Source organism: Myxine glutinosa, chromosome 9 (assembly GCF_964187855.1).
Source record: "Myxine glutinosa chromosome 9, kmMyxGlut1.1, whole genome shotgun sequence".
Lineage (NCBI taxonomy): Eukaryota > Metazoa > Chordata > Myxini > Myxiniformes > Myxinidae > Myxine > Myxine glutinosa.
In genome coordinates, this window is record NC_136269.1 from 50914767 (window position 1) to 50941553 (window position 26787).

Sequence of the window (26787 nt, forward strand, 5' to 3'; positions counted from 1 at the left end):
AAACTTGGTGGACCAATTGGGTGTCTGACAAGGACAAATATATTAGATTTTGGTGAAGATCTGAATATGGATTCAGATATGAGAATTATTTAATTTTTAAAGTATTTCTTCACCATTGGGAGATGGGGCCAAAAACGATACATAGCAGGATCTTTAAAAAGGTTATGGATGGATTTGAACGAAACTTGTTTGACAGGTTGGGTGTCTGACAAGGAAGAATCGATTCAATTTTGGTGAAGATCCGGGTCCTTATCAAGGTAGTTGAATTTTTAAAGTGATTCTTCACCATTGGGAGATCGGGCCAAAAACGATACACAGCAGGATATCTCAAAAAGTTGTGGACGGATTTGGACGAAACTTGGTGGACCAATTGGGTGTCTGACAAGGTCAAATATATTCGACTTTGGTGAAGATCTGAATATGGATTCAGATATGAGAATTATTTAATTTTTTTAGTGATTCTTCACCATCGGGAGATGGAGCCAAAAACGATACATAGCAGGACATCTCAAAAAGTTGTGGACGGATTTGGACGAAACTTGGTGGACCAATTGGGTGTCTGACAAGGACAAATATATTAGATTTTGGTGAAGATCTGAACATGGATTCAGATATGATAATTATTTAATTTTTGAAGTGATTCTTCACCATTGGGAGATAGGGCCAAAACGATACATACATAGCAGGATCTCTAAAAAGGTCATGGGTGGATTTGGACGAAACTTGTTAGACAGGTTGGGTGTCTGACAAGGAAGAATCGATTGCATTTTGGTGAAGATCCGGATCCTTGTCAAGGTAGTTGAATTTTTAAAGTGATTCTTCACCATTGAGTGATATGGCCAACCAGGTGGAGGTATGCTCTCTACTGAGTGCCGTTCTCGTTGCTGTTTCGTAGGCAGCCTACGGCTGCTGGTTGCATCATTCTCTGGAAGCATGGCTGTGCCGCTGTGCCCATGTTACCAGTCATCTGGTACTCATTTTGCCGACCTCGGAAGGATGACAGGCTGAGTCAACCCATTTGGTATTAATTCAACAGCCCGACAGGGGCTCAAAGTCGAGACCTGAACATGTCAGCCACCTTAACCGTTAAGCCAACACCACCTGGCACCAATAACTAACCCGAGAGAAGCGCGAGTTGGCATCAAATGGGACGTCACGGGTGTTTTCCCCACGATTGGGGTTGCGTGTTGAGGTGTATATCCGTGTTAAGATGGCTTTATCGTGGCGTTTTTCCAAGGCCACTTCTAATAACAAAAGCATAATATTAATGTGATTACAAACCAAAATTAATAATAATATCTCCCTCTCCCTAAGGGGTTTTTCCTCCTTGAACAAACGCCGTGTTAACGTTTATACAGTCGTGGCCAAAAATATTGGCACCCTTGCACTCACAATTTTCTCGAAAAATAAGTTGAAATGGACAAATGTATTTGGTCTCCACAATTTTTTATTTCACTGCTAATATTACAGTATTTTTGTTTTGGATTCAAAACTTGATATATCCTTTTAAATCAGAAAATAAAAAGAAATGGCATTGACAAAATTATTGACATCCCAGACAGATATTTGGTGGCACAGCATTTGGACAAAATAACTGCAGTAAAACGCTTCCTATAGCCATGAATGAGCTTCCTACTCCTCTCTACTGGCAGTTTGACCCACTCTTCTTGTGAAAACTGCTCCAGTTCTTCCAGATATGAAGGGTGCCTTCTCTCAACTGCTGTTTTCAGATCTCCCCACAGATGTTCAATGGGATTTAGATCTGGACTCATTGCTGGCCACTTCAGAACAGTCCAGCATTTTGTCTTTAACCATTCCTGGGTGCATTTTGAAGTGTGTTTGGGGTCATTGTCCTGCTGGAAGACCCATGACCTTCGACGGATGCCAGGCTTTCTGACACTGGGTTCAACATTGCGCTCCAAAATGCATTGGTAATCTCCTGATTTCATGATGCCATGCACACATTCAAGCAACCCAGTGCCAGAGGCAGCACAGCAACCCCAAAACATCACTGCACCTCCTCCATGTTTGACTGCAGGGAAGGTGTTATTTTCTTTGAATGCTTCATTTTGTTTTCTGTAAACATAGGGATGATGTGCTTCACCAAAAAGCTCTAATTTGGTCTCATCTATCCACAGCACATTCTCCCACAAGGATTTTGGCTTGTTCAGGTGTGTTCTGGAAAACTCCAGTCAGGCTTCTCTCTCTCAGCAGTGGGGTCTTCCTGGGTCTCCTACCATAGAACCCCCCTTCATTGAGTTGGCAACGGATTGTGCGAGTTGAAACTGTCATAACTTGGGTCTGAATGTCAGCTTGCTCCACCATTCGAACAATCCTTCACTGCAATATTCGATCAAGTTTTCTCTTGCGGCCACGTCCAGGGATGTTGGCTGCAGTGCCATGGGCGGTAAACTTCCTCATAACATTGCGTACGGTGGACACAGGAACATCAAGGTCTCTGGAGATGGACGTAGCCTTGAGATTGTCAATGCTTCGCCACAATATTGTGTCTGACCTCCACAGACAATTATCTGGTTTACTCTATTTTCTCCATGCTCAATATGGTACAAACAGCGACACAAAACAGCACAATGACTCCTTTTCTCTTTTCAAACTGGTTGAATGAGTGATTTTTATATTGCAGGCACCTGCAACTCACCACAGGTAAGTTCAATTCCAAAGTAAAGGAGAATCACCTGCTTGAAATCCAATTATTTCTAACAACTTCTAAAAGGTGCCAATAATATTGTCCGGGCCATTTTAGGATTTCTGTGTGCAATAAGCTAAGATTAGGTAATTTTTTCAGCTTTTTTTGTTTTGTTCCACTGCAAACCAAAGAAATACATTGTGGAGACCAAAATATTATTTAATCTCAACAATTTTCTGGAAGAATATGGTGGAGATGCTTAGAAAAAAAGTGCAAGGGTGCCAATATTTTTGGCCACGATTGTAAATAGCGTATGGTGCCGTTTTCGTGGGAGCACCGATGCCTACAAGAAGTAAAAATATTATCAACTACAAACACATATGATTACCTTTTAAACAGTAGTGTTACGAATTCATGTGAATTACTATTCAGGTCTTTGCTTATCAATGTGTAGTCGATTAAAGGTTGTTGTGATTAAAGGGTCAGGAGTCCTTCTGGGGAAAAGGAGACCGGAAACGGAAGGAAAAAGACACGAGGTCCTGGAGAAGCGACGATCTTCTTCTTCTTCTTCCTCGCCGAGCTCCGAGGCGAGGGTATCGATATGGAGCAGCGTCTGACGCTGCGTTGGGAAACCCATCTGGCGAAAGGAATTACCCCTCGACACATCATGTTGCCGTGGGTTCGTGCACGGAACCCAGCGTCCTACACAGTTCGCCTCACCATCTACAAGGACGCGTACGGGTCGCACCTTGGGCCTCGCGCGCTGGACAAGCCGCGCGTTGCTTTGCCCGCGTTGCTTGGCAAGGAGGTGCGCGCTGCAACCGTTGTTCCCGGTACGTGACGTGCACGTTTGGGAGCACGTCAGCCAGGGATTCGTTCAACCGCCCGTGTGCGGAGAAGCCGATCATCATCTTGGTCAGGAGGGGCCCAGAGACATTGTGAGGGACAGAGACCAAAGGGGTCGTGAGTACCCAAGGGGTCGGGAGTGGGGAAAGGGGACACACATATATAAGATGGCCATCTTAATCATATTGGTGATTGATTGTTGATTGTGGATTGTTGATGGTTGTTGATTGTTGATTCCTTGGGGGAATATATTATTGATTACTCTGGATCCTTGGTGTGGGGTTTCTTATTGACTGGAATTCATATTGATTGCGTTACGAAAGCGTATAAATCATATATCTTTCTGGCGGGGTGCCTCCCACGGTCCGGGGGTCACCGAGACCAGGAAGTTACCGGGAGGACCACGTAACAGTAGCTAAAGCTGTTTAACACTAAACTAAATCTAGAACGCCACTCAGTGGAGTGCATACTCCCGCCGTGGATGGCCGCTGCTGAGCCCTATCTTCCAATGGTAAAAAATCCTTCAAAAAATACTTGGATCCGGAATAATATCCTGAGCTTCACCAAAAACTAATGAATTCTTCCTTATCCCAAGGGCAATCGTCCCACCAACTTTCATCCTAATCCGTTCAGAACTTTTCCAGATATCTTGTTCACAAACACATGAACACACACACACACACACACAAACACACACGTCCGTAAATTATAGTAAGGAAAATGATTGTGTCGTACCTCAACAAGAAGATTTGAGAAAGGGTCCAAAATGGTCTCCCAAAATCCATGTCGCTTCTGTGTGAACACAAACAGTCATGATCAGTCAAGAGGAATGTTCTGAATTGTCTGCAAACGTTGAGAGCGTGATACTCCTGGGACGATAAAATGTAAAGTGCACAATAAGAGTGTACACATGCCAGCTGTGGAGGGTTCACACCAATGACATCACCAATCATTTATGGACACAAAATTAGGTTTGTTATCTGGTCAAGACATTATCAAGAAATGATAACGGCCATCAATACCACAAGTTGATACCTCCGCCACCAAAGGTGGATGGAGGTTATATTTTCAACCCTGTCTGTCTATCCGTTTGTCTGTCCATTTGTGAACAAAATATCTCAAAACGTTGTGGACGGATTTGGACGAAACTTGGTGGACTGGTTGGGTGTCTGACAAGGACAAATATATTCGATTTTGGTGAAGATCTGAATATGGATTCAGATATGAGAATTATTTAATTTTTAAAGTGATTCTTAACCTTCGGGAGATGGAGCCAAAAACGATACATAGCAGGATATCTCAAAAAGTTGTGGACGGATTGGGACGAAACTTGGTGGAACAATTGGGTGTCTGACAAGGACAAATATATTCGATTTTCGTGAAGATCTGAATATGGATTCAGATATGACAATTATTTAATTTTTAAAGTATTTCTTCACCATTGGGGGATGGGGCCAAAAACGATACATAGCAGGATCTTTAAAAAGGTTATGTATGGATTTGGCCGAAACTTGTTAGACAGGTTGGGTATCTGACAAGGAAGAATCGATTCAATTTTGGTGAAGATCTGGATCCTTATCAAGGGAATTGAATAAAGTGATTCTTCGCCATTGGGAGATAGGGCCAAAACGATACATAGCAGGACATCTCAAAAAGTTGTGGACGGATTTGGACGAAACTTGGTGGACCAACTGGGTGTCTGACAAGGACAAATATATTCGATTTTGGTGAAGATCTGAATATGGATTCAGATATGAGAATTATTTAGATTGACGAGAAGGAGGATTGACGAGAAGAGGAAGAAGTTCAAGGAGTGGCAGATGGCGAAGGGTAAGGGAGCAGAAACAGCAGAGCATGAAAGTTATAAGGCAACCAAGAAGGCTGCAAAGAAAGAGGTAGCAAAGGCGCAGGAAGCATGTAGGAATATGTTCGGAGAACGCTTGGATTCGGAAGAGGGTCAGAGAGCAGTCTTCAGGATTGCAAAGCAGATAGCGAAAGAGAGGTGTGATGTGATGGGGGTGAGTTGCTTGAAGGATGAAGTGGGACAAATCGTTGTGGACCCAGACGGAATTAAAGGAAGATGGAAAAGATATATGGAAATGCTGTTGAATACAGAGAATGAATGGGATGGCAACATAGAGAGTAACCCAGTTTTAGGACCGGCAGAGAAGATAACTGAGAAGGAAGTTGAGGAAGCGATAAAAGCAATGAAGAGTCGAAAAGCGGGAGGGCCGACGGGAGTTGTGGGAGATATGTTGAAGGCAGCAGGAAGTTGGAGTGTGAAGAGAATGACAGAGATCTGTAATCTGGCGGTGAAAGAAGGCCGCATTCCAGTGAATTGGGAACTGAGTACCCTCGTCCCTCTATACAAGGGGAAAGGTGACCCTCTAGAGTGTGGCTCGTACTGAGCGATAAAGTTATTGGAGCATGGAATGAAGGTATTGGAAAGGGTGTTGGAGAGGAGGATAAGGAAGAAAGTGAAGATCGACGAAATGCAGTTTGGATTTATGCCAGGAAGAGGAACGACAGACGCACTTTTTATTGCGAGGCAGTTGCAGGATAAGTACATGGAGAAGAGGAAGAAGTTGTTTCTTGGGTTTGTTGATCTAGAGAAAGCATTCGATAGGGTTCCACGCAAAGTATTGACATGGGCAATGAGGAAGTTAGGAGTGGAGGAATGGTTGATCAGAGTAGTGATGGCAATGTACAAAAGAGCGCGCACAGCTGTGAGGATGAAGGACGGGAACAGTGGTGAGCTTGAGGTGAAGGTGGGAGTGCATCAGGGGTCGGTACTAAGTCCACTACAATTTGTAGCTGTGATGGAGGTGCTGGCTCAGAACGTAAAGGAGGGTTTACCGTGGGAGTTGTTGTATGCAGATGATCTGGTGTTGATTGCGGAAAGTATGGATGGACTGAAGGAAAAGATGAACAAGTGGAAGGAATGTATCGAGACAAAAGGTCTGAAGGTAAATATCGGAAAGACGAAGGTGATGGCAAGTGGTAAAGCATGTGGTGAGGTGGAAAGAACTGGGAAGTGGCCATGTGCTGTGTGCAGGAAGGGTGTCGGAGTGAACTCCATTCAATGTACAATGTGCGCTGAGTGGGTTCATCAAAAATGTAGTGGTCTGAGAGGGTCATGAACCAGTGTGGCAGCTACATTCAAATGTAAGGTGTGCACAGAGGGAGCTGCAGATGGAGGAAATGTTGAGTTGGATCTTGGAGATGGCGTGAAGCTGGAAGGTGTGAAAACATTTTGCTACCTCGGAGACATGCTGAATGGAGAAGGTAGATCAGACTCGGCAACGGTTGCAAGAGTGAGATGTGCACGGAAGAGGTTTCGGGAACTGAGCGGCGTGCTGATGAGGAGGGGAGTGTCGTAGAAGCTGAAGGGAAAGGTGTATGCTGCATGTGTGAGAAGTGTGATGATTTATGGGAGCGAGACATGGGTAATGAACGTAGAGCAGCAACGAAGGTTGGAAAGGGTGGAAATGCGAATGGTTCGATGGATGTGCGGAGTATCGTTGAGAGAGAGAAACACAAATGATGAATTGCGAAAAATGATGGGAATAGAGCCTGTGATTGATGTTGTGAAGAGGAACAGGTTGAGATGGTTTGGTCATGTGTTGAGGAAGGATGAAAGTGACTGGTTGAAAAGAGTGATGGAAATGAATGTAGAAGGAAGTAGAGGACGGGGAAGAAAGAGAAAGACTTGGCCAAAGATGGTGGAAGAAGAAATGCGGGCAGGGGGGTCAACAAGGAGAGATGCAGAAAATAAGGCAAGATGGAGAAGATTGTCATGGGGACCGCAAGGCTAACCCCCGCTCAGGGAAAATGGCCTTAAAATGCATGTTGTTGTTGTTGTTGTATATGAGAATTATTTAATTTTTTAAGTGATTCTTCCCCATTGGGAGATGGGGCCAAAAACGATACATAGCAGGATATCTCGAAAAGTTGTGGACGGATTTGGACGAAACTTGGTGGACCGGTTGGGTGTCTGACAAGGACGATTCGATTCGATTTTGGTGAAGTTCTGATTATGGATTCGGATATGAGAATTGTTTAATTTTTGAAGTGATTCTTCACCATTGGGAGAGAGGGCCAAAACGATACATAGCAGGATCTCTAAAAAGGTTATGGATGGATTTGGACGAAACTTGTTCTCCAGGTTGGGTGTCTGACCAGGAAGAATTGATTCAATTTTGGTGAAGATCCGGATCCTTGTCAAGGTATTTTTAAAGTGATTCTTCACCATTGAGTGATATGGCCAAACAGGTGGAGGTATGCTCTCTACTGAGTGCCGTTCTAGTTGTTGTTGTTTCGTAGGCAGCCTATGGCTGCTGGTTGCATCATTCTCTGGAAGCATGGCTCTGCCGCTGTGCCCATGTTACCAGTCATCTGGTACTCATTTTGCCGACCTCGGAAGGATGACAGGCTGAGTCAACCCATCTGGTGTTAATTCAACAGCCCGACAGTGGCTCAAAGTCGAGACCCGAACATAAGTCAGCCACCTTAACTGTTAAGCCAACACCACCTGGCACCAATAACCAACCCCAGAGAAGCGCGAGTTCGCGTCAAATGGGACGTCACTGGTGTTTTCCCCACGATTGGGGTTGCGTGTTGAGGTGTATATCCGTGCTAAGGTAGCTTTATCGTGGCGTTTTTCCAAGGCCACTTCTAATAACAAAAGCATAATATTGATGTTATTACAAATCAAAATTAATAATAATAACTCCAACTCCCTCAGGGGTTTTTCTTCCTTGAACAAACGCCGTGTTAACGTTTATACAGTTAACGTTAACGTTAACAGTTAAACGTTAACGTTAACAGTTAAACGTTAACGTTTATTATACAGTCGTGGCCAAAAATATTGGCACCCTTGCACTTTTTTCAAATAACTCACAATTTTCTCGAAATAGAAGTTGAAATTGACAAATGTATTTGGTCTCCACAATTTTTTATTTCACTGTTAATATTACAGAATTTTTGTTTTTGATTCAGAACTTGATATATCCTTTTAAATCAGAAAATAAAAAGAAATGGCATTGACAAAATTATTGACACCCCAGACAGATATTTGGTGGCACAGCATTTGGACAAAATAACTGCAGTAAAACGCTTCCTATAGCCATGAATGAGCTTCCTACTCCTCTCTACTGGCAGTTTGACCCACTCTTCTTGTGAAAACTGCTCCAGTTCTCCCAGATTTGAAGGGTGCCTTCTCTCAAATGCTGTTTTCAGATCTCCCCACAAATGTTCAATGGGATTTAGATCTGGACTCATTGCTGGCCACTTCAGAACAGTCCAGCATTTTGTCTTGAACCATTCCTGGGTGCATTTTGAAGTGTGTTTGGGGTCATTGTCCTAGTGGAAGACCCATGACCTTCGACGGATGCCAGGCTTTCTGACACTGGGTACAACATTGCGCTCCAAAATGCCTTGGTAATCTCATGATTTCATGATGCAATGCACACATTCAAGGAACCCAGTGCCAGAGGCAGCGCAGCAACCCCAGAACATCACTGCACCTCCTCCATGTTTGACTGCAGGGAAGGTGTTATTTTCTTTGAATGCTTCATTTTGTTTTCTGTAAACTTAGAGATGATGTGCTTCACCAAAATGCTCTAATTTGGTCTCATCTGTCCACAGCACATTCTCCCAGAAGGATTTTGGCTTGTTCAGGTGTGTTTTGGAAAACTCCAGTCAGGCTTTCTTATGTCTCTCTTTCTCTCTCAGCAGTGGGGTCTTCCTGGGTCTCCTACCATAGAACCCCCCTTCATTGAGTTGGCAACGGATGGTGCGAGTTGAAACTGCCATAACTTGGGTCTGAATGTCAGCTTGCTCCACCATTCGAACAATCCTTCACTGCAATATTCGATCAAGTTTTCTCTTGCGGCCACGTCCAGGGATGTTGGCTACAGTGCCATGGGCGTTAAACTTCCTCATAACATTGCGTACGGTGGACACAGGAACATCAAGGTCTCTGGAGATGGACGTAGCCTTGAGATTGTCAATGATTCGCTACAATATTGTGTCTGACCTCCTCAGACAATTATCTGGTTTACTTTCTTTTCTCCATGCTCATTGTGGTACAAACAGTGACACAAAACAGCAGAATGACTCCTTTTCTCTGTTCAAACTGGTTGAATGAGTGATTTTTATATTGCAGGCACCTGCATCTCACCACAGGTAAGTTCAATTCCAAAGTCAAGGAGAATCACCTGCTTGAAATCCAATTATTTCTAACAACTTCTAAAAGGTGCCAATAATATTGCCCGGTCCATTTTAGGATTTCTGTGTGCAATAAGCTAAGATGAGGTAATTTTTTCAGCTTTATTTGTTTTGTTCCACTGCAAACCAAAGAAATACATTGTGGATACCAAAACATTATTTAATCTCAACAATTTTCTGGAAGAATATGGTGGACATGCTCAGAAAAAAAGTGCAAGGGTGCCAATATTTTTGGCCACGACTGTAAATAGCGTATAGTGCCGTTTTCGTGGGAGCACCGATGCCTACCAGAAGTAAAAATATTATAAACTACAAACACATATGATTACCTTTTTAACGGGAGCTAATGCTGTTTAACACTAAACTAAAACAAGAACGCCACTCAGTAGAGTGCATACTCCCGCCGTGGATGGCCGCTGCTGAGCCCTATCTTCCAATGGTAAAAAATCCTTCAAAAAATACTTGGATCCGGAATAATATCCTGAGCTTCACCAAAAACTAATCAATTCTTCCTTATCCCAAGGGCAATCATCCCACCAACTTTCATTCAAATCCGTAGAGAACTTTTCCAGATATCTTGTTCACAAACACATGAACACACACACACACACACACACACACACACACACACACACACACACACACACACACACACACACACACACACACACACACACACACACACACACACACACACGTCCGTGAATTATAGTAAGGAAAATGATTGTGTCGTACCTCAACAAGAAGATTTGAGAAAGGGTCGAAAATGGTCTCCCAAAATCCATGTCGCTTCTGTGTGAACACAAACAGTCATGATCAGTCAAGAGGAAAGTTCTGAATTGGTTGCAAACGTTGAGAGCGTGATACTCCTGGGACGATAAAATGTAAAGTGCACAATAAGAGTGTACACATGCCAGCTGTGGAGGGTTCACACCAATGACATCACAAATCATTATGCACACAAAATCAGGAGGTGTGTTATCTGGTCAAGACATTATCAAGAAATTATAACGGCCATCAATACCACAAGTTGATACCTCCGCCACCAAAGGTGGATGGAGGTTATATTTTCACCCCTGTCTGTCTGTCCGTTTGTCTGTCCGTTTGTGAACAAAATATCTCAAAACGTTGTGGACGGATTTGGACGAAACCTAGTGGACCGGTTGGGTGTCTGACAAGCACAAATATATTCGATTTTGGTGAAGATCTGAATATGGATTCAGATATGAGAATTATTTCATTTTTAAAGTATTTCTTCACCATTGGGAGATCGGGCCAAAAACGATACATAGCAGGACATCTCAAAAGGTTGTGGACGGATTTGGACGAAACTTGGTGGAGCGGTTGGGTGTCTGACAAGGACGATTCGATTCGATTTTGGTGAAGTTCTGAATGTGGATTCGGTAATGAGAATTATTTAATTTTTGAAGTGATTCTTCACCATTGGGAGATAGGGCCAAAACGATACATAGCAGGATCTCTAAAAAGGTTATGGATGGATTTGGACGAAACTTGTTCTCCAGGTTGGGTGTCTGACCAGGACGAATTGATTCAATTTTGGTGAAGATCCGGATCCTTGTCAAGGTAGTTCAATTTTTAAAGTGATTCTTCACCATTGAGTGATATGGCCAAACAGGTGGAGGTATGCTCTAAACTGAGAGCCGTTCTAGTTGTTGCTGTTTCGTAGGCAGCCTACGGCTGCTGGTTGCATCATTCTCTGGAAGCACGGCTGTGCCGCTGTGCCCATGTTAACAGTCATCTGGTACTCATTTTGCCGACCTCGGAAGGATGACAGGCTGAGTCAACCCATCTGGTATTAATTCAACAGCCCGACAGGGGCTCAAAGTCGAGACCCGAACATAAGTCAGCCACCTTCACCGTTAAGCCAACACCACCTGGCACCAATAACCAACCCCAGAGAAGCGCGAGTTCGCGTCAAATGGGACGTCACTGGTGTTTTCCCCATGATTGGGGTTGCGTGTTGAGGTGTATATCCGTGTTAAGATAGCTTTATCGTGGCGTTTTTCCAAGGCCACTTCTAAGAACAAAAGCATAATATTAATGTGATAACAAACCAAAATTAATAATAATATCTCCCTCTCCCTAAGGGGTTTTTCCTCCTTGAACAAACGCCAGGGGGGTTGACTCAGCCTGTCATCCTTCCGAGGTCGGCAAATTGAGTACGAGTTCACTGGTAATTCCCTGTTTGTCGTAAAAAGGCGACAAAAAGGGTTGGCGTCAGGAAGGGCATCCGGCCGTAAAACATTGCTTCAAAAAAGGGGACTCAAAAACAACAACAACCATGGTCCCCGAAAAAGGCCAACCCCTGCTTTGCGGGGAAAAATGGCCTCCAAAGGTGGTTATTATAACAAACGCCGTGTTAACGTTTATACAGTCGTGGCCAAAAATATTGGCACCCTTGCACTTTTTAAAAATAACTCACAATTTTCTCAAAAAATAAGTTGAAATTGACAAATGTATTTGGTCTCCACAATTTTTTATTTCACTGTTAATATTACAGAATTTTTGTTTTTTATTCAGAACTTGATATATCCTTTTAAATCAGAAAATAAAAAGAAATGGCATTGACAAAATTATTGACACCCCAGACAGATATTTGGTGGTACAGCATTTGGACAAAATAACTGCAGTAAAACGCTTCCTATAGCCATGAATGAGCTTCCTACTCCTCTCTCCTGGCAGTTTGACCCACTCTTCTTGTGAAAACTGCTCCAGTTCTCCCAGATTTGACGGGTGCCTTCTCTCAACTGCTGTTTTCAGATCTCCCCACAGATGTTCAATGGTATTTAGATCTGGAAGCATTGCTGGCCACTTCAGAACAGTCCAGCATTTTGTCTTGAACCATTCCTGGGTGCACTTTGAAGTGTGTTTGGGGTCATTGTCCTGCTGGAAGACCCATGACCTTCGACGGATGCCAGGCTTTCTGACACTGGGTTCAACATTGCGCTCTAAAATGCCTTGGTAATCTCCTGATTTCATGATGCCATGCACACATTCAAGGAACCCAGCGCCAGCGGCAGCGCAGCAACCCCAAAACATCACTGCACCTCCGCCATGTTTGACTGCAGGGAAGGTGTTATTTTCTTTGAATGCTTCATTTTGTTTTCTGTAAACATCGAGATGATGTGCTTCACCACAAAGCTCTAATTTGGTCTCATCTGTCCACAGCACATTCTCGCAGAAGGATTTTGGCTTGTTCAGGTGTGTTTTAGAAAACTCCAGTCAGGCTTTCTTATGTCTCTCTTTCTCTCTCAGCAGTGGGGTCTTGCTGGGTCTCCTACCATAGAACCCCCCTTCATTGAGTTGGCAACGGATGATGTGAGTTGAAACTGTCATAACTTGGGTCTGATTGTCAGCGTGCTCCACCATTCGAACAATCCTTCACTGCATATTCGATCAAGTTTTCTCTTGCGGCCACGCCCAGGGATGTTGGCTACAGTGCCATGGGCGTTAAACTTCCTCATAACATTGCGTACGGTGGACACAGGAACATCAAGGTCTCTGGAGATGGACGTAGCCTTGAGATTGTCAATGCTTCGCTACAATATTGTGTCTGACCTCCTCAGACAATTATCTGGTTTACTTTCTTTTCTCTATGCTCATTGTGGTACAAACAGTGACACAAAACAGCAGAATGACTCGTTTTCTCTGTTCAAACTGGTTGAATGAGTGATTTTTATATTGCAGGCACCTGCATCTCATCACAGGTAAGTTCAATTCCAAAGTAAAGGAGAATCACCTGCTTGAAATCCAATTATTTCTAACAACTTCGAAAACGTGCCAATAATATTGTCCGGGCAATTTTAGGATTTCTGTGTGCAATAAGCTAAGATTAGGTAATTTTTTCAGCTTTATTTGTTTTGTTCCACTGCAAACCAAAGAAATACATTGTGGATACCAAAATATTATTTAATCTCAACAATTTTCTGGAAGAATATGGTGGACATGCTCAGAAAAAAAGTGCAAGGGTGCCAATATTTTTGGCCACGACTGTAAATAGCGTATAGTGCCGTTTTCGTGGGAGCACCGATGCCTACCAGAAGTAAAAAATATTATAAACTACAAACGCATATGATTACCTTTTTAACAGTAGCTAATGCTGTTTAACACTAAACAAGCGTTACGCCTCAGTCCCCGGTCGGTGAAGTGATGCGAGTTGACAAAGTGGAAGATGCAAGGCGGCCATCTTGGATTTTGACGTGCCGACCCAATTTTCAGTAGCGTTCTTCCTTATGCATAGATACACCCAGACACCAGATTAGAAGTTGGTACTTCGCTTATTTTTCAAGATATTCATCTCACAAGGGTCAGACATACATGGCGGCGGCCATCTTGGATTTTGACGTGGCGATCCAATTTTCAATAGAGTTCTTCCTTGTGCCTAGATACACCGAGACACCAAATTAGAAGTTGGTACTACGCTTATTTTTCAGGATATTCATCTCACAATGTTCAGACATATATATGGTGGCGGCCATCTTGGATTTTGACGTGGCGGCACAATTTTCAATAGCGTTCTTCCTTATGCTGAGATACACCTACACACCAAATTAGAAGTTGGTACTTCGCTTATTTTTCAAGATATTCATCTCACAAGGTTCAGACATATATATGGTGGCGGCCATCTTGGATTTTGACCTGGCGACCCAATTTTCAAGAGCGTTCTTCCTTATGTCGAGATACATCCACACACCAGATTAGAAGTTGGTACTTCGCTTATTTTTCAAGATATTTCGCTCACAAGGTTCAGACATATATATGGTGGCGGCCATCTTGGATTTTGACCTGGCGACCCAATTTTCAATAGCGTTCTTCCTTATGCCGAGATACACCTACACACCAAATTACAAGTTGGTACTTCGCTTATTTTTCAAGATATTCAGCTCACAAAGTTCAGACATACATGGCATCAGACATACATGGCGGCAGCCATCTTGGATTTTGACATGGGTTGCACCCACACACCAAATTCGAATGCGGTCCTTCGCTTACGCATGCACGCCCGCACGCACGGACGGATGGACACACGGACGGAGAGGAAAACCATAGTCCCCCTTTCGCTCCGCGGTGCGACGGGGGACAACTAAAACTAGAACGCCACTCAGTAGAGCGCATACTCCCGCCGTGGGTGGCCGCTGCTGAGCCCTATTTCCAATGGTAAAAAAATCCTTCAAAAAATACTTGGATCCGGAATAATATCCTGAGCTTCACCAAAAACTAATCAATTCTTCCTTATCCCAAGGGCAATCATCCCACCAACTTTCATCCAAATCCGTTCAGAACTTTTCCAGATATCTTGTTCACAAACACATGAACACACACACACACACACACACACACACACACACACACACACACACACACACACACACACACACACACACACACGTCCGTGAATTATAGTAAGGAAAATGATTGTGTCGTACCTCAACAAGAAGATTTGAGAAAGGGTCTAAAATGGTCTCCCAAAATCCATGTCGCTTCTGTGTGAACACAAACAGTCATGATCAGTCAAGAGGAATGTTCTGAATTGGCTGCAAACGTTGAGAGTGGGACCCTCCACTCCTGGGACGATAAAATGTAAAGTGCACAATAAGAGTGTACACATGCCAGCTGTGGAGGGTTCACACCAGATGACATCACCAATCATTTATGGACACAAAATCAGGAGGTGTGTTATCTGGTCAAGACATTATCAAGAAATGATAACGGCCATCAATACCACAAGTTGATACCTCCACCACCAAATTTCCACCACTTAATTACCTCTCCAACTCATTCCACGTCAAAAAAAAGAAATTCAATCTCTTATACGTCTCCCTCACTACATGGTCTAAATTCTCATTCATTCCACCCCTCCTCCATCGTTCTGAATCGGATTGCTAACTTGAAAATCACAACAAACCCAATTTGTTATCAATGTTCGTCTTTCATTAATCATCCACTTTCTAAACTCCCCTCTTGCCCCTCCCCTCCAAATCCCCCCCCTTGCACCTACACTCCTAAACTCCCCCCTTGCCCCTCCACTCCTAAACTCCCCCCTTGCCCCTCCACTCCTGAACTCCCCCCTTGCCCTTCCCCTCCTAAACTCCCCCCTTGCCCCTCCCCTCCAAATCCCCCCCCTTGCCCCTCCACTCCTGAACTCCCCCCTTGCCCTTCCCCTCCTAAACTCCCCCCTTGCCCCTCCCCTCCAAATCCCCCCCCCCTTGCCCCTACACTCCTAAACTCCCCCCTTGCCCCTCCTCTCCTAAACTCCCCCCTTGCCCCTCCCCTCCTAAACTCCCCCCTTGCCCCTCCCCTCCTAAACTCCCCCCTCACTCCTCCCCTTCAAATCTCCCCCCATTCCATTCCTCTCCAATTCTCCCTCCTCCTCAAAGCTGCCTCCTCCCCACTTCGTCTCCCTTCTATCTCATACCTCCACCCCCCCCCCCCCCAACCTTCTACTTTCCTCTGCCCCCCCCTCAAACAACCCCTCACTGTGCCTCATCCCTTCACCATCAAACCTTTCATCCTCCTCATCCTTCCCTTTCTTGGAACTCTTCTGTAATCTCTGACACACTATCAACTGCTCTCCCTACCTCCCCCTCTCATCCTTCATCTTACCCGACTCCTCCCCTCCCCTGTCCTGTACCCGATGCTCCCCCTCTCTCTTCATTAACGGTATGGACCTCAAACATCCGGGGCCTTCGCTCAAACCTGACTGATCTCTCCATGCAGGTTGCTTCTGACAATCCAGACTTGATCTGCTCAACAGAGACTTTCCTCCTTCAAGATGTCTCTGATTCCTTAATATCTCTTCCTGGTTACTCCCTCCTCCGGTATGACAGACCTGAGCCTCGTCCTGGTGGTGGGGTGGCTATCTTTATCAAAAACTCTCTTCCTCACTCTCCTTGCACTGCCCTCTCTCCTCCTCACCCCCAGGAGTACCTCTGGCTACAGCTTCCTCTCTGCTCCCACCTTTTGTTCATATGTGTTCTGTACCGTCCCCCAAACAGTGATGACTCCATTTACATTTCACTGTCTGACAACATGGACCAACTTCTATCCACTCATCCCAACTCTCTCTTCCTCATATGTGGTGACTTCAACTGTCATCATGCCACCTGGTTGGGTGTGGGTTCCTCTCTCACCAGTCATGGCACCTCAGCAAAGGACTTCTGTGACTCACTGGGATTGACACAATCTGTCAATTTCTCGACCCGGATCTCAGCCAATGGAGTATCTTCTCTTCTAGACTTGGTTATGACAAACTTCCCTGCTAATGTCTGCTGCTCTTATTCTGCTCCAATCGGTTCTTCTGATCATGTGCTTGTCAAAGTGGACATCTCTCTGGCCATTCTCAGAGAGTCTCCTCAGCGTCGACAAGTCTGGCATTTCACTCAGGCCGACTGGGACGGTCTGCAAGCAGCCATCAATCATCTGGACTGGTCTCCCATCTCGACTGCCTCTGACATCAATTCTTCCTGGGAATTCTTCCAAAGCAAACTGCTCTCTATCATGCACAGATTTATCCCATCTCGTCTTCAGTTGTCTTACCCTTCCTCCCGTCCATGGTACACTGAATCTTGTGGTGAGGCAGTTGCCCTGAAACAACTGGCCTTTGCCTCTTGGAAGGCTAATCCAACTGAAGGCCATCTCAGTTCCTTCCACCAAGCTCGGAACAAGTGTGTGTCTACCCTCAGGAGTGCCAGGAAGCACTATCTCTCCTCACTCAAGAATGAACTCTCAAACCTGTCTCCTTCCTCCAAATCCTGGTGGCGTCTGGTCAAATTCGTTTCTGGTGTTTGTTCCCCCTCCATCCCCTCCCTTACCTCAAATGGCCACACAGTTGACATCGCACGTGACAAAGCCGAATGCCTCAACTCTGTGTTTGCCTCAAAATCTTTAGTCCCAAACCCATCTCTCTCTGTTCCCACCTTTCCCAGTCGAACCCAACTGCTCCTGGACTCTGTGTCCTTCTCTCCTGACAAGGTGGAGGAGTTTTTGTCTAACCTCGACTCTGATTCTGCAACTGGACCAGACGGCATCAGCCCACGGGTCCTAAAATCCTGCTCTGCCGCTCTATCTCACCCTCTCTCTGTTCTTTTCACCCTATCTTTTGCTCAAGGTCATCTGCCAGCATCCTGGAAATCAACAAACATTACCACTTTGCACAAAAAAGGTGCAAAAACAGATCCTTGCAACTACAGACCAATCAGCCTGCTCCCAATTATCAGCAAAGTCATGGAATCCATCATTGCTTCGGATATGAAATCTTTCCTCTTCTCCAATGGCTTGATCTCTGATCATCAATTTGGTTTCAGACCAGGCCACTCGACTCTGGACATGCTGCTTCTGCTGTCTCAACAATGGATGGAGGTCCTCAATGCCAAACAGGAAATCAGAGCTGTCTCCCTTGACATATCACGTGCCTTTGATACGGTCTGGCACCCAGCTCTGCTCACCAAACTCTCCTCCTATGGTATCCATGGAAATCTGCATGCATGGCTTGCGGACTTCCTCTCTGGTCGTAGTCAACGTGTGGCCCTGAATGGATTTCTCTCATCTCCCCTTCCTGTTCAGGCTGGAGTTCCCCAAGGCAGTGTGCTGGGCCCTGTGCTTTTTCTGGTCTTTATCAATGATCTCTCCGACTCTCTGGAAAATCCTCTCTATCTCTTTGCTGATGACTCCACTCTCTGCCGCTCCATTCCTCTTCCCTCAGATCGGCAGTCTGCAGCCTCCTCACTCTCTGAAGACCTGGACAAAATCACAGACTGGTCAAACAAGTGGAACATGTCTTTCAATCCTGACAAATCTCACACTCTTACTCTGTCTCTCCGAAAAGATCGACTGGACAACCCTCCCATCTACTTTCTCAACAATCCTCTCCAAGAAATTCTGTCGCTCAAGCTTCTGGGTCTCACTATCTGCCATGATCTTTCTTGGGAAAACCACATTTCCAAGCTGGCCTCCAAAGCCAGTCGCCGACTGGGCATCCTCCGTCGTGCGAAGTCCTTCCTAGGCACACCTGAGCTCCTCACCACATACAAGCCTTTCATCCGCAGCTCAATGGAATACTGTTCTCCCCTATGGGCTGGTGCTCATGCCTCACACCGAGCTCGGCTTCACGCTGTTGAAACCAAAGCTTTCAGAATCATTGGAATCTCCCGCGATGAAGCTATCTCTGAGGGCCTTTCACTCACTCACCACAGGCAGTTAGGTGGTCTTTCTGTCTTCTACCGACTCCTCTCCGGCCTTGCTCCCCCAGCTCTCTCTGTGCTCTGTCCCCCAAATATTCCTACAGGTCGCACAAGATCTGCCAGCAACCCTCTGATGGTTAACTGCCGAAATATCGGCTCTCTGCTCACCTTCACACTTTCATTCCTCTTTTCTCCCGCCTCTGGAACAAACTCCCACACTCCCTTCAATCCCACTCCTCCCTCCAGGTCTTTAAAACAGCTGTTCACCACCATCTCTTATCTTCCCCCATCCAAAACCTTGATCTTTTCTACCCCCACTAATTCACCCCAGATCCACCTTGTTTGAAATTCCAACTTCTTTCCTGGAAGTCCTGGCAGTGTCCATATGTTTTATAACTCTCCCACCCCCCCCCCCCCTTCCCATGCCTCCCCCCCCCAAAGCCCTCTCCCTCCCACTGATCTCTCGATGTCTCCATGTCTCCATGTCTCCATGTCTCCATGTCTCCATGTCTCCATGTCTCTCGGTCCCTGCTCTCAAATGTTGTGTTTGTGTCCTTCCCCCTCTCTCCCCATCTTGTCTACCGCTCCCGATGTTATTTGTTTTTTGTGTCGGTTTGTCTTTCTGTGCGATTAATGTTCGCTCTTTCACGAGCCTCGATCTTGTATACAAAAAAAAAAAAAAAAAAAAAAGGTGGATGGAGGTTATATTTTCAACACGGTCTGTCTGTCCGTTTGTCTGTCCGTTTGTGAACAAAATATCTCAAAACGTTGTGGACGGATTTGGACGAAACTTGGTGGACCGGTTGGGTGTCTGACAAGGAAAAATATATTCGATTTTGGTGAAGATCTGAATATGGATTCAGATATGAGAATTATTTAATTTTTAAAGTGATTCTTCACCATCAGGAGATGGAGCCAAAAACGATACATAGCAGGATATCTCAAAAAGTTGTGGACGGATTTGGACGAAACTTGGTGGACCAATTGGGTGTCTGACAAGGACAAATATATTCGATTTTGGTGAAGATCTGAATCTGGATTCAGATATGACAATTATTTAATTTTTAAAGTATTTCTTCACCATTGGGAGATGGGGCCAAAAATGATACAAAGCAGGATCTTTAAAAAGGTTATGTATGGATTTGGCCAAAACTTGTTAGACAGGTTGGGTGTCTGACAAGGAAGAATCGATTCAATTTTGGTGAAGATCTGGATCCTTATCAAGGTGGTTGAATTTTTAAAGTGATTCTTCATTCACCATTGGGAGATTGGGCCAAAAACGATACATAGCAGGACATCTCAAAAAGTTGTGGACGGATTTGGACGAAACTTGGTGGACCGGTTGGGTGTCTGACAAGGACAAATATATTCGATTTTGGTGAAGATCTGATCATGGATTCAGATATGAGAATTATTTAGATTGACGAGGATTGACGAGAAGAGGAGGAAGTTCAAGGAGTGGCAGAAGGCGAAGGGTAAGGGAGCAGAAACAGCAGAGCATGAAAGTTATAAGGCAACCAAGAAGGCTGCAAAGAAAGAGGTAGCAAAGGCGCAGGAGGCATGTAGGAAAATGTTCGGAGAACGCTTGGATTCGGAAGAGGGTCAGAGAGCAGTATTCAGGATTGCAAAGCAGATAGCGAAAGAGAGGTGTGATGTGATGGGGGTGAGTTGCTTGAAGGATGAAGTGGGACAAATCGTTGTGGACCCAGATGGAATTAAAGAAAGATGTTAAAGATATATGGAAATGCTGTTGAATACAGAGAATGAATGGGATGGCAACATAGAGAGTCACCCAGTTTTAGGACCGGCAGAGAGGATAACTGAGAAGGAAGTTGAGGAAGCGATAAAAGCAATGAAGAGTAGAAAAGCGGGAGGGCCGACGGGAGTTGTGGGAGATATGTTGAAGGCAGCAGGAAGTTGGAGTGTGAAGAGAATGACAGAGATCTGTAATCTGGCGGTGAAAGAAGGCCGCATTCCAGTGAATTGGGAACTGAGTACCCTCGTCCCTCTATACAAGGGGAAAGGTGACCCTCTAGAGTGTGGCTCGTACTGAGCGATAAAGTTATTGGAGCATGGAATGAAGGTATTGGAAAGGCTGATGGAGAAGAGGATAAGGAAGAAAGCGAAGATCGACGAAATGCAGTTTGGATTTATGCCAGGAAGAGGAACGACAGACGTGCTTTTCATTGTGAGGCAGTTGCAGGAGAAGTACATGGAGAAGAGGAAGAAGTTGTTTTTTGGGTTTGTTGATCTGGAGAAAACATTCGATGGGGTTCCACGCAAAGTATTGACATGGGCATTGAGGAAGTTAGGAGTGGAGGAATGGTTGATCAGAGTAGTGATGGCAATGTACAAAAGAGCGCGCACAGCTGTAAGGACGGAGGACGGGAACAGTGGTGAGTTTGAGGTGAAGGTGGGAGTGCATCAGGGGTCGGTACTAAGTCCACTACTATTTGTAGCTGTGATGGAGGTGCTGGCTCAGAACGTAAAGGAGGGTTTACCGTGGGAGTTGTTGTATGCAGATGATCTGGTGTTGATTGCGGAAAGTATGGATGGACTGAAGGAAAAGATGAACACGTGGAAGGAATGTATGAAGGTGGTCTGAAGGTCTGAAGGTGAATATCGGAAAGACTAAGGTGATGGCAAATGGTAAAGCATGTGGTGAGGTGGAAAGAACTGGGAAGTGGCCGTGTGCTGTGTGCAGGAAGGGTGTCGGAGTGAACTCCATTCAATGTACAATGTGCGCTGAGTGGGTTCATCAAAAATGTAGTGGTCTGAGAGGGTCATTTACCAGTGTGGCAGCTACATTCAAATGTAAGGTGTGCACAGAGGGAGCTGCAGATGGAGGAAATGTTGAGTTGGACTTGGAGACGGCGTGAAGCTGGAAGGTGTGAAAACATTTTGCTACCTCGGAGACATGCTGAATGGAGAAGGTGGATCAGACTCGGCGGTCGCTCGAGTGAGATGTGCATGGAAGAAGTTTCGGGAACTGATTGGCGTGCTGATGAGGAGGAGAGTGTCGCTGAAGCTGAAGGGAAAGGTGTATACTGCATGTCTGAGAAGTGTTATGATTTATGGGAGCGAGACATGGGGAATTAACGTAGAGCAGCAACGAAGGCTGGAAAGGGTGGAAATGCGAATGGTTCGATGGATGTGCGGAGTATCGTTGAGAGAGAGGAAGACAAATGATGAATTGCGAAAGATGATGGGAATATTCCCTGTGATTGATGCTGTGTAGAGGAACAGGTTGAGATGGTTTGGTCATGTGTTGAAGAAGGATGAAAGTGACTGGTTGAAAAGAGTGATGGAAGTTAATGTAGAAGTTAATAGAGGACGGGGAAGACCGAGAAAGACTTGGCCAAAGATGGTGGAAGAAGAAATGCGGGCAAGGGGGTTAACAAGGAGAGACGCAGAAAATAGGGCAAAATGGAGAAGATTGTCATGGGGACCGCAAGGCTAACCCCCACTCTAGCAGGGAAAATGGCCTTAAAATGCATGTTGTTGTTGTTGTTGTTGTGTGCAATAAGCTAAGAATAGGTAATTTTTTCAGCTTTATTTGTTTTGTTCCACTGAAAACCAAAGTAATACATTGTGGATACCAAAATATTATTTAATCTCAACAATTTTCTGGAAGAATATGGTGGACATGCTCAGAAAAAAAGTGCAAGGGTGCCAATATTTTTGGCCACGACTGTAAATAGCGTTTAGTGCCGTTTTCGTGGGAGCACCGATGCCTACCAGAAGTAAAAATATTATAAACTACAAACACATATGATTACCTTTTTAACAGTAGCTAATGCTGTTTAACACTAAACTAAAACTAGAACGCCACTCAGTAGAGCGCATACTCCCGCCGTGGATGGCCGCTGCTGAGCCCTATCTTCCAATGGTAAAAAATCCTTCAAAATATACTTGGATCCGGAATAATATCCTGAGCTTAACCAAAAACTAATCAATTCTTCCTTATCCCAAGGGCAATCATCCCACCAACTTTCATCCAAATCCGTACAGAACTTTTCCAGATATCTTGTTCACAAACACATGAACACACACACACACACACACACACACACACACACACACACACACACACACACACACACACACACACACACACACACACACACACACACACACACACACACACACACACACGTCCGTGAATTATAGTAAGGAAAATGATTGTGTCGTACCTCAACAAGAAGATTTGAGAAAGGGTCGAAAATGGTCTCCCAAAATCCATGTCGCTTCTGTGTGAACACAAACAGTCATGATCAGTCAAGAGGAAAGTTCTGAATTGGTTGCAAACGTTGAGAGCGTGATACTCCTGGGACGATAAAATGTAAAGTGCACAATAAGAGTGTACACATGCCAGCTGTGGAGGGTTCACACCAATGACATCACAAATCATTATGCACACAAAATCAGGAGGTGTGTTATCTGGTCAAGACATTATCAAGAAATTATAACGGCCATCAATACCACAAGTTGATACCTCCGCCACCAAAGGCGGATGGAGGTTATATTTTCACCCCTGTCTGTCTGTCCGTTTGTCTGTCCGTTTGTGAACAAAATATCTCAAAAAGTTGTGGACGGATTTGGACGAAACTTGGTGGACCGGTTGGGTGTCTGACAAGGACAAATATATTCGATTTTGGTGAAGATCTGAACATGGATTCAGATATGAGAATTATATAATTTTTAAAGTGATTCTTCACCATTGGGAGATCGGGCCAAAAACGATACATAGCAGGATATCTCGAAAAGTTATGGACGGATTTGGACGAAACTTGGTGTACCGGTTGGGTGTCTGACAAGGACGATTCGATTCGATTTTGGTGAGGTTCTGGATATGGATTCGGATATGAGAATTATTTAATTTTTGAAGTGATTCTTCACCATTGGGAGATAGGGCCAAAATGATACATAGCAGGATCTCTAAAAAGGTTATGGATGGATTTGGACGAAACTTGTTCTCCAGGTTGGGTGTCTGACCAGGAAGAATTGATTCAATTTTGGAGAAGATCCGTATCCTTGTCAAGGTAGTTGAATTTTTAAAGTGATTCTTCACCATTGAGTGATATGGCCAAACAGGTGGAGGTATGCTCTATACTGAGTGCCGTTCTAGTTGTTGTTGTTTCGGAGGCAGCCTACGGCTGCTGGTTGCATCATTCTCTGTAAGCATGGCTGTGCCGCTGTACCCATGTTACCAGTCATCTGGTACTCATTTTGCCGACCTCGGAAGGATGACAGGCTGAGTCAACCCATCTGGTATTAATTCAACAGCCCGACAGGGGCTCAAAGTCGAGACCCGAACATAAGTCAGCCACCTTCACCGTTAAGCCAGCACCACCTGGCACCAATAACCAACCCCAGAGAAGCGCGAGTTCGCATCAAATGGGACGTCACTGGTGTTTTCCCCGCGATTGGGGTTGCGTGTTGAGGTGTATATCCGTGTTAAGATAGCTTTATCGTGGCGTTTTTCCAAGGCCACTTCTAATAACAAAAGCATAATATTAATGTGATTACAAACCAAAATTAATAATAATATCTCCCTCTCCCTCAGGAGTTTTTCCTCCTTGAACAAACGCCGTGTTAACGTTTAAACAGTCGTGGCCAAAAATATTGGCACCCTTGCACTTTTTTCAAATAACTCACAATTTTCTCGAAAAAGAAGTTGAAATTGACAAATGTATTTGGTCTCCACAATTTTTTATTTCACTGTTAATATTACAGAATTTTTGTTTTTTATTCAGAACTTGATATATTCTTTTAAATCAGAAAATAAAAAGAAATGGCATTGACAAAATTATTGACACCCCAAACAGATATTTGGTGGCACAGCATTTGGACAAAATAACTGCAGTAAAACGCTTCCTCTAGCCATGAATGAGCTTCCTACTCCTCTCTACTGGCAGTTTGACCCACTCTTCTTGTGAAAACTGCTCCAGTTCTCCCAGATTTGAAGGGTGCCTTCTCTCAACTGCTGTTTTCAGATCTCCCCACAGATGTTCAATGGGATTTAGATCTGGAATCATTGCTGGCCACTTCAGAACAGTCCAGCATTTTGTCTTGAACCATTCCTGGGTGCATTTTGAAGTATGTTTGGGGTTATTGTCCTGCTGGAAGACCCATGACCTTCGACGGATGCCAGGCTTTCTGACACTGGGTTCAACATTGCGCTCCAAAATGCCTTGCTAATCTCCTGATTTCATGATGCCATGCACACATTCAAGGAACCCAGTGCCAGCGGCAGCGCAGCAACCCCAAAACATCACTGCACCTCCTCCATGTTTGACTGCAGGGAAGGTGTTATTTTCTTTGAATGCTTCATTTTGTTTTCTGTAAACATAGAGATGATGTGCTTCACCAAAAAGCTCTAATTTGGTCTCATCTGTCCACAGCACATTCTCCCAGAAGGATTTTGGCTTGTTCAGGTGTGTTTTGGAAAACTCCAGTCAGGCTTTCTTATGTCTCTCTTTCTCTCTCAGCAGTGGGGTCTTCCTGGGTCTCCTACCATAGAACCCCCCTTCATTGAGTTGGCAACGGATTGTGCGAGTTGAAACTGTCATAACTTGGGTCTGAATGTCAGCTTGCTCCACCATTCGAACAATCCTTCACTGCAATATTCGATCAAGTTTTCTCTTGCGGCCACGTCCAGGGATGTTGGCTACAGTGCCATGGGCGTTAAACTTCCTCATAACATTGCGTACGGTGGACACAGGAACATCAAGGTCTCTGGAGATGGACGTAGCCTTGAGATTGTCAATGCTTCGCTACAATATTGTGTCTGACCTCCTCAGACAATTATCTGGTTTACTTTCTTTTCTCCATGCTCATTGTGGTACAAACAGTGACACAAAACAGCAGAATGACTCCTTTTCTCTGTTCAAACTGGTTGAATGAGTGATTTTTATATTGCAGGCACCTGCATCTCACCACAGGTAAGTTCAATTCAAAGTAAAGGAGAATCACCTGCTTGAAATCCAATTATTTCTAACAACTTCTAAAAGGTGCCAATAATATTGCCCGGGAAATTTTAGGATTTCTGTGTGCAATAAGCTAAGATTAGGTAATTTTTTCAGCTACATTTGTTTTGTTCCACTGAAAACCAAAGAAATACATTGTGGATACCAAAATATTATTTAATCTCAACAATTTTCTGGAAGAATATGGTGGACATGCTCAGAAAAAAGTGCAAGGGTGCCAATATTTTTGGCCACGACTGTAAATAGCGTATAGTGCCGTTTTCGTGGGAGCACCGATGCCTACCAGAAGTAAAAATATTATAAACTACAAACACATATGATTACATTTTTAACAGTAGCTAATGCTGTTTAACACTAAACTAAAACTAGAACGCCACTCAGTAGAGCGCATACTCCCGCCGTGGATGGCCGCTGCTGAGCCCTATCTTCCAATGGTAAAAACTCCTTCAAAAAATACTTGGATCCGGAATAATATCCTGAGCTTCACCAAAAACTAATCAATTCTTCCTTATCCCAAGGGCAATCATCCCACCAACTTTCATTCAAATCCGTACAGAACTTTTCCAGATATCTTGTTCACAAACACATGAACACACACACACACACACACACACACACACACACGTCCGTGAATTATAGTAAGGAAAATGATTGTGTCGTACCTCAACAAGAAGATTTGAGAAAGGGTCTAAAATGGTCTCCCAAAATCCATGTCGCTTCTGTGTGAACACAAACAGTCATGATCAGTCAAGAGGAATGTTCTGAATTGGCTGCAAACGTTGAGAACGTGATACTCCTGGGACGATAAAATGTAAAGTGCACAATAAGAGTGTACACATGCCAGCTGTGGAGGGTTCACACCAATGACATCACAAAT